This window comes from Dermochelys coriacea, chromosome 1 (assembly GCF_009764565.3).
Source record: "Dermochelys coriacea isolate rDerCor1 chromosome 1, rDerCor1.pri.v4, whole genome shotgun sequence".
Taxonomy (NCBI): Eukaryota; Metazoa; Chordata; order Testudines; family Dermochelyidae; genus Dermochelys; species Dermochelys coriacea.
In genome coordinates this window covers 152,514,138-152,522,937 of record NC_050068.2, presented here as the reverse complement: position 1 = coordinate 152,522,937, position 8,800 = coordinate 152,514,138, and the positions used below count along the sequence as shown (strand labels likewise).

General features: G+C 46.9%; 1 long non-coding RNA gene across 1 annotated transcript; it reads right to left on the bottom strand.

The window, feature by feature from the left end:
* Positions 1-570: 570 nt before the first annotated feature.
* Positions 571-8,526, bottom strand: LOC122458204. Its single transcript, XR_006278117.1, has 2 exons — positions 7,518-8,526; positions 571-1,348 (listed from the first exon to the last, which is right to left on the bottom strand). It is a non-coding gene; the product is annotated as an uncharacterized LOC122458204 (long non-coding RNA).
* Positions 8,527-8,800: the final 274 nt, after the last annotated feature.

Here is an 8,800-nt window from a genome sequence, read left to right as displayed (position 1 = left end):
AATGAGCGTACAAAGAGCAGGGCAGTGGCGAATCAGGCTCAATGATTCTAGTCTTTCTTACTTATGAAAATTTGCTCCTGTGTAGTCTTTTATATCAGAATCATGGGGATTGATTTTTTTTCATGTAAAAAGAATGACAACTTTGATTGAGAGCTCGGAGATTGCAGGAATGGACAAAATTATTTCTATGCATAGAAGTAGTTCCACTGAAGTCAATGGAACTAAGCCAATTTATACCAGCTGAGGATCTGATCCATTGTCTGGATTTTCTATATATTTAGGTTTGCAATAAGTATTTATCCTATGTTACTAAAACAATCCACACACTATCAAGGGGAAAGATGAAAACCTGAAAGGTTTTGTATTACACAGTGGGGCATATTTCATGTAAAGTAGTTAACAATCACAACTAGCCAAACTGTTGTATTACATTGTAGCCATTTCTGATTTGTCCAACATTCTGAATGTGAGCAAAAGTTTTAACTCAGCATTTATCTGGAATACAGAATCAGCTTTTCTTCAGCAATGCTAGGAAGCTTTAGCCTGTAATCAATAAAGAAGATAACACGCTTTTATAACATGCTAAATTTATCGTGATAAATAATATCATCTGCTCTTTTCACATTCATCTAAAAACAAAATAGGTGCTAAGTCAGCAAGTAGTAAGCAAAACAGGAAAGTAGTTAATTAAAACCCAGATTGGGTAACAATAGCTTCATATTATAACACACTTTTCTGCTTGAAGGATCCCATCCTGCTCTGTTTTCTCAAGGTTTTGCACAGTAATCAGTTCTGCACTTGTTGGCCAGAGGAATGTAACCTAATGTTCTAGGTTATTGCAGGAGGAGAGGAGATAGCAAGGAATCCAATTTACAGATTCAATATTAACTATAAAACCGAGAAACATAATGCTCACACTGGAGGAAATGGTTTGTGCCATGACCTTGGCACAATGAAGAGAAGGGGAGAGAAGTTACAGGGCATTGAAAATGTAGCATGTTTTACAAACCAGTGTCCAGAGGCAGATTTAAACTGAGTGAGGGGTGATGTCTCCCGGGGGAGGGAGGCACTCCTAAACAAGGGCCAGTTGTATGGCCCAAAGAGAAGATGAAGATCTTCTCTGCCTCATACCTCTGGGTTTAAAACACTGTGGCTCTTCCTTCTCCTGGAATCAGCTTTGTGGCATGGGGGAGAGGGGCACCCTGGGAAGCAGCCTGGAGTGGATGCTGCTGTATTTCTCATCAAGCGGTGGAGTCACCACCTCTGTGCAAGGTGGTGGGGGACAGACAGCAGCAGGACCTCTCTTCACCCTGCCTGGAGCTGCCCGTCAGTGGGCAGCACTTCAAAACTGATAGTTTAAAAAAAAAAAGTTACAAGGCTGAGGAAAAGCTCTGAAAAAACCACAGACTCTGCGACTGTCCACGAGCCCTGTGACATACCTACATCCCTGCCCATCACACAGGCCAGGGCGCGGTGTGCCTTCAGGAGTTAGCATGTGTTACAGTGGTCTTGGGGCAGGTACTGCAGCTGCAAACAACAGACAGGGTTGGCTCAAGTACACATGTGGCTCGCTGGAAGGCCATTCAATAGAGCTATGAGGTCCCAGGTTCAGTGCATGGCCTTCTCCCCATCACCTCCCCCTCGTTGTGTGCATGAATGATTGTCCTGAGGGGAGGCTGCAATCCCATTGGAGGGAATAGGGGTGTGTGTGGAAGGAGTTAAGGGAAGACTGGATAGAGGTTTCTTGTTCCAGAAGAGAAGGGATGAACTTGGAAGTTGCCCCAGACAGGGATGCAATAAAGGGGGAGACATCCTGTACCTCCAAGAAATGGCTCAAGATAATTTCACCACGGATCCTTCTGTGAGCATGAAGCTGCTGTTACCCCACACTCTGAAGAACTGAACCATGAGCAGGAAACATCATACTAGTAGTGCAACTGCTCTGTGGTGTGTTGGAAGCCCATGTCCTGGGGGCCTTATGCAAGTAGCTGCAGACTTGGAAGCCACTATTTGAACTGGTCATTGCTAGACTGGAACTCACAACACAAGCAGCTGGACACTTTCTCTGCGTAGGAAACAAGTAGGGGACACCTCCACAGCACAACCAACTTAGAAGAGAATCTTTCACTCTTTATGTCTCAGTAGCTCTAATGGGGCAGTAGGAAGCCAGGGTTTCATTCCACTTCTCTCTCTCTGCTGCAGACTCAAAACATCTTCTGTATGGTGTACTAAGGTCTCAGAAAGGAAACAGCTTCTTTAAACCTTTGAATATGTGCCCTGCACATGGGGCAGTAGCAAAGCCACACCTCTTACCGCACAGCTCTCTGACTGAAAAAGAAGACACTGAAGTTTGCAGGGGGAAGGTTTCACTAGCATCTACTTGATAAAAGCAGAAGTGGCTTATTATAAGAAGAAGTTAAATGTCACAAAGACAAAACAAATTCACATTAGGTTCCTGTTTAAAACTCCTCTACTCCAGCATCTGTAAAGATACTGAACAGCACCTGTCTACATTCACAGAGGGCCTGATCCTGTGAGATGCGGAGCACTGACTGGATAGAGCTGGGTACCCTCAATTCCCATTGAAGTCAATTTTATTATTAATATTATTCGTGTTACTGTAGCACCTAGGAATCCCAGTCAGGGAACAAACCCCATTGTGCTAGGCACTGTACAAACAAAACAAAAAGACAGTCCCTGCCCCAGAGAGTTTACAATCTAAGTATAAGACAAGAGACAACAGATGGGGGAGTACAAAGACTGGGCACTGAGGATGCCCTACACCTGTCCCTACAGGAGACCCTCAGCACCTAGGAAGATGCTCTCAGAACCTGATTCAGCAATCCATTCCTAGTTAGCAATAGACAGTAAACGTTTACTAGCTTTTCTGAGTTAGGGCATCAGCATCTGCAGGATCAGAATCTTTATGACAAATGTTACAAGCAGAATGAGGAATTTCTGAAGGATGAGTAAGGAATTAATAAAAGAGTAGATTTTAACCTTGAAACACAGGCCCATATCTGCCCCTGTATGAGGCAAAGTATTGACTAGAACTGGATGAAACAGAGAATTTTCATTTCATGGGATGTTTGGGGCTCACAGTGTTTCATTTCGTTCCAATGCGGAACGAGACATCAACATTCCACAATTTCCTGTCTTGGCATCTGCCAGCCAGGCAGCTGGGGAGATGATCAGCCTGAGCACCAGCCAGGCAGCAGGGGAGCTGGTATGCTGTGCCTGGGGAGATAAGCAGTCAGGCAGCCAGCCCATCTGCCCAATGAGCAGCTGGGGAGTTGGGGATCCAGTCAGCTGGCAAACCAGCTGCAAAGCCTGCCTGCCTGCCTGCTTCCTGTCAAAAGAGTTGATGTGTAAGGGGTCTGGTGGCCCCTTACTAAAACTCAGTGGGGTTTTTTTGGTTGGCTAGCTCCCAGTACCAAGAGGAAGGGGAAGGGTCAATGGGAAATCAGGACCCTGAGACTGACACTCCCCAGGACCAATAGGGAGACGCCAATGCTCTAGGTCAGACTGATTGACAGGGTGGGCAGGCTAATGAGGGAGTAGGGAATCAGGAGTCAAGGGGGCGGGGGCGGGATTGAGCTGGAATTGCTTGAAACAGAGTGGGTCAGTGGGGTCAAGCTAAGGAGGGAGTAGGAGCCTGGGCTGAGCTGGGGAGCAGGACCACACCAGCCAGAGAGAACCAGAGAAGCAGCCCAGGAAGGAGATCCATGCTGGGAGCAGGGCCGCAGCAACAAAAGCCAAAGAAGCAGCCCAGGAAGCAGGGCAGTGTTGGGAGCAGAGCCAGAGAAGCAGCCCAGAGAGCAGATCTGCGCTGGGAGGAGAGCCGCAGCAACTAGACCCACAGGGTCCAGAAAAGCAGCCCAGGGGGCTGGAGGCAGAGCAGCAGCAGTGCTGAGGCAGAATGGAGCTGGAGCCGAGGCAGAGTATGGCTGGAGCTGGAGCTGGGGCTGGAGCAGTCTGGAGCCGGGTGCGGGACAGCAGCTGGGGACAGTGAGGGGGGACCCTAGGCAGTGGGCCCAGCGCAGGGAGATGCCCCCACCCAAGAGGCCTTGCAGGCCAGACTTGGAGGGGGATCGTAACTCTGATGGGGCTGGAGGGGAGCTGACACTGGGAAGCAGGGTTCTGCCAGCTGGAGCCTGAAGGCGTGTGGCCACCACCAGAGCAAGTGTCCAATCCGCGGCATTCCTGCAGCACAGCCAGGGTCTGGGCAGGAGGCCTGGGATGTGTGAGGAACAGACTGTGAACTGCCCTGACATTCCAGAGATGGCTAATTGTGATGTCCCCGTGCCAGAGAGCGCTGTTCCTTTAGCCTTTCCCATTTTTTCCTTTTTTTAAAAATTTATTGCTGTTTAATACATTGTATTTCCTTTGAACTGTATGTAATGATCAGTGGGTCAGGGAAGCGTCCAGTGCAGAGAGAGCACTTCAGAGTGGAGATACCCTAGCCCCTGCCCTAAGTGACCACAACAAGGTTGGGGACTGAGCCCCTCAGGAATCCTGGGCCCAGCTTTGTTGGGGTTACAAAAACTCTGCCAGACAGGGGAGTGGAAGGGGAGCCCTCGAGGTCAGGCAGGCCTCTGGGTAAAGGAAGTGGGAGCGAGGACTCAGATCCTTTTGCTAGCTTGTTTCACCGGGGTAGTGTATAAGCCAGGAAAGTTCCCCACAATAGCAAGACCATTCCCCCGTTTACAGATGCAATGGCCATGTTCCTGTCAAATGTTTTGATTCCATTGAATCAGCATTTTCCGATGGAAAACGATTCTACTGGAGATTTTTCAACCAGCTCTAGTATGCACGGCAGAAAAGGAGGAGGACCGAGTGAGACACAGGCCACCTCACTGTAAACAGCTACTGCTGAAGTGCTTCCCATAAAAGCCTTGTGAACCACAACTGGAGCTTTGCTCCTGCAGCGGCAAGCCAGCACAGGTCAGAAGTGAGTGGGATGAAGACCTTTGGGAACCACTCCTAGCTCACAGAAACTTGACATTTAGCCAGCCTGGGTGGCTGCAGTCAAAGCTGCAATCAGTGAAAGACTGCTTATTCTAAAACTAAATGGATTGGCTTTCCTCTCAAGATGATCCCGTGTAAGGCACACAGGCAGGTTTATTTGTATATGAAACTTTGGGGCAAAAATCTGTCCTTTGTTATGCAGGGAGAGAGGAGTGGTGCAGACCAGCACAGGGTCCCTGAGCTACCATGCTGGCACAGGACAGAGCAACTTAGGGGCCTGGTCTATGTAGAACATTTTTTTACTGCTCTACTAAAAGGAGCAGCGCATAGGCGAAGGTGGGGGAGGAAGCTGCATATTTTTGCATTGAGCACTCTGCTCTTTTAGAGGCACATCTATTAGAGCTGGAGGTGGGAATGGCAGCTTGTGTAGATATACCCAGGCTAGCTGTACTCCAGCTAGCTTGCTAAAAATAGAGGAGAAGATGCAGTGGTGTGGTCTTCAGCATAGGCTGTACATACCCTGCTGGGTACGTACTCACTTGTGCAGCTAGTGCTGAAGTCCACACCACCACATCCTCACTTCCTTTCTTAGCAAATTGGTTAGAGTACAGCTAGCACTGGTATGTCTACACAAGCTGCAAATCGCAGTCCCGGCTGCCGTGTAGATGTTCCCATACTCACAAGTCAAAATTGCTAAAGGTGGCTGCCAAGGCACATCCACAAAAATATCTCAGGACAAAAAATGTCATGTTGGAAGTGAATTTTACTAGTTGATGTGCAAGCAAACAAAACAATCCCCCCACCCAACCCTCAAAAAACAACCCTCCAAAATCCTGAATCCTCTAAATTATGTGTTAAATTAAATTTTGAAGTTGTAAAAGCATGTGGACAATAACCTTAACTTCCCCAGTTTTCAGTGTGGAGTTAGTTGTTTTAATCAAGAGCGGAATTTGTCCCTATATATGTATGTTATTTCATAGTCTCATATATATATTTATTTATTGTGAGTTGTACCATCCTATCTCTAAACTTAGTAAAAATTTTGTACTGAGCTTGTGCAAAAATCAATTGTTCAGTGGCTTCTAACTTTTATATTACTTGATTATTTATTTATTTATTATGCTACTTGGTGCGAACAAGACCACTGGTAATTCCTGACTTGGAAAGTTCAGCCAATTTTGAATTGCTTGCATGAGAATCTAAACACCGTTTACAGCAGAAAATGTTTGTTTTTCCCTCTCTCCCATGCTGCAACTCAAAAATATATGATGAATGAATTCTGCACAAAAATCACATTTTACTTCTGAATTGAGGCCAAGCATGAAAGAATAATCATTTTTTCAGAAAGCTCCAAGCACCAGAAAACAGGACATAAGACAAGTGTCAACATAGCCTTACCACAGCTTCTGCTTATCAGCAAAGGCCTCAGTAAAAGCTGTGTGAGACCAATGACTTTGAATCAAACTCTGGAGACTTTATGGTGATTTGCTGTTCTACCTGAAAAGAAACCTGAGCAACCTTGAATCTCTTTATGGGCTACAAAAGTCCTTGTTCTGGGATACCTCTTCCAACTTTTTCCGATGCTATGAAACTGATTTGTTCACCCTGCTTCTAATTTCTCAGCAGTGGCCACTAGCACCCCAGCCAGAAAGAGAGATTCCTTCATCTCACACAGTAAGACTCCGTTTCTGTTAATCGGCTGATTCTATGCTTGCTGTGCATTCTTGCTGGGCCTAGGATCCAGACTTTAACAGCCTCGGAGTGTGCTGCGCACAAAAACACAAGGTGCACAGAGGCATTTTCCGATAGCATTTTTTTAAACCACATCTGACAGGACAAGTTAGCTTATCCAAGCCCACCAAAGGCTTTTCTTGGCTAAAGCACAGCCACTCCCCCAGTTTCATGCCATGTGGCAACATGTCGTGAAATAGTGGTGCTATAAACACAGCATAGAAGCAAAGCAAATGCAAAGATGTAACATCTGAGGAAAACTAAGAGAACAGCCAAAACAAAAGACCCTGTTGTTTTCTGGGCTTCATGAGAATTAGAAGAGCCCAGTGCAGCTCAGAACATTTCAGCCAGCCGAGCCTGTCTGGATGCTGAGCCGCTGTGCCAGACAGAATTCTAATTTGTGTGTAACAGAATGTGCCTACATCGGGCCAAATCCCCAGCTGGCATAAATCGCAGCAGCCCCCCTGAACTGAGTGTAGTTATGCCAATTTTAATAGATATTAAAGTCAGAAGGGACTGTTATGATTTACATGGTAAATGATGACTTACACCAACTGAGGACCGGGTCCTTCAGCAAATTTTAGTTCACCTAATATTTTACTTTTATCATTTCTATCAAGCTGTTACTTTGCATCGGACATAAAAATCTTTATCTCCTCCATATAACAACGTCATCCTTCAGGTTCCAGGTGCGACAACATTTGGATAGAACCTCAAATGCCAATCAAAGTGAGCTCATCAACACACACACACAGACAGCTTTGAAGTATTTCCCTTTCCCTCAGCCACCCAAAATATGCTCCCTCCTACTTCCTTACCCTTGTGTCTCTCTGCCTTTCCCTCTCCCTGTCCCTGTCCTACATTCATTGGTGGCTCTGTGTTTGGCAGAGGCCTTGGAAAGAAGTCACCTCTCTGCTGCTGTTCTGGGTAGATGTGCTGGTCCGGGGGTCACCATGAGAGCTGAGGGAAGGGACAGGCACAGGCTGGCAATTTTTGAAGAAACCTTCCTGTGCTTTGCTGCACCTGTGGCATCAGTCCAGCTAGGGGAACTCCCAGTCAGTGCAGAGGAGGGGCAGTTCCTGGACCTTCACTCTTCTCCTGGTTCTTGCAGGGCCCATGAACTTGTGGGCCCCTCCAGCCTGGCATGTGCTGCAAAGGCAGGAGTTATGCCAGGGTTTGCAGTGATTTCCAGATATTTTACAGACATTAATTAATGAGGCCTCCCAACACTCTTGTGGGACAAGTGCATTTTCAGGCCAAGAATAATCAATGTGCCCTCAGTGCAGTAGAACAGGACCCTGATGTCAGGGGGGACTCTAACCACCAGGGGAAACACCACACACACACAAACAACTCAGGACCAGGAAGGGAATAAGGTCGGGGGATCACCTGCATGATGTGACAAGAGCCAACAGGCTGAAGTGGGGAGCTGGGCCAGTTTTGTGAGACAGAAGCCGCTGCAGGCAGGATCACTCTCCACTCTGGGGGCCAGGACCTGCCCTCCCAGCCCCCAGGGCCAGGGATGGTGGAGGGCCCCTAATTGCCATAGTGCACAGGGCCCCAAAATTCTTTAATCCAGCCTTGTGCATATTATCAACCCCTTTTTACCAATAAGAAAAGAGAGGCAAAATGGAAGGTAAATGACTTGCCCAAGGTCAATGGCAGTCAGTGGCAGAACCTTACATAGCAATCAGACCTCCCCTGCTTTAACCACTAGATCTAGATCAAGCTTCTTTTCATACTACCATGGTTTCCAATCTCTTGCTCCTAGGACTGACTGTTTTTTTTTCCCCCAGACCTGCAGCCAAACTGAATATTCATCTCCAAACAGACCTACTCTTAAAGACATTATTGGAGTTTCAAAGGCCCTCCCCTTTCTGGAGAAAATAAAGAATCAAAGATATGGGCAAAATTCAACCCTCAAGATGCATCCCACTTTACTGAAGTCAATGGAGAAGTACCCACTTACTCAAAGGCTGAATCTGGCCTTCTGCATGTGTTGGGAGTGCAACAAGTTAATTTGGAGCCAGCCAAAGTGAGGAGGTAGTCTGGCAGTGGCAGCAACAAAATGAGGCTGGGTTTGAATGGAGCAGCCAACCTG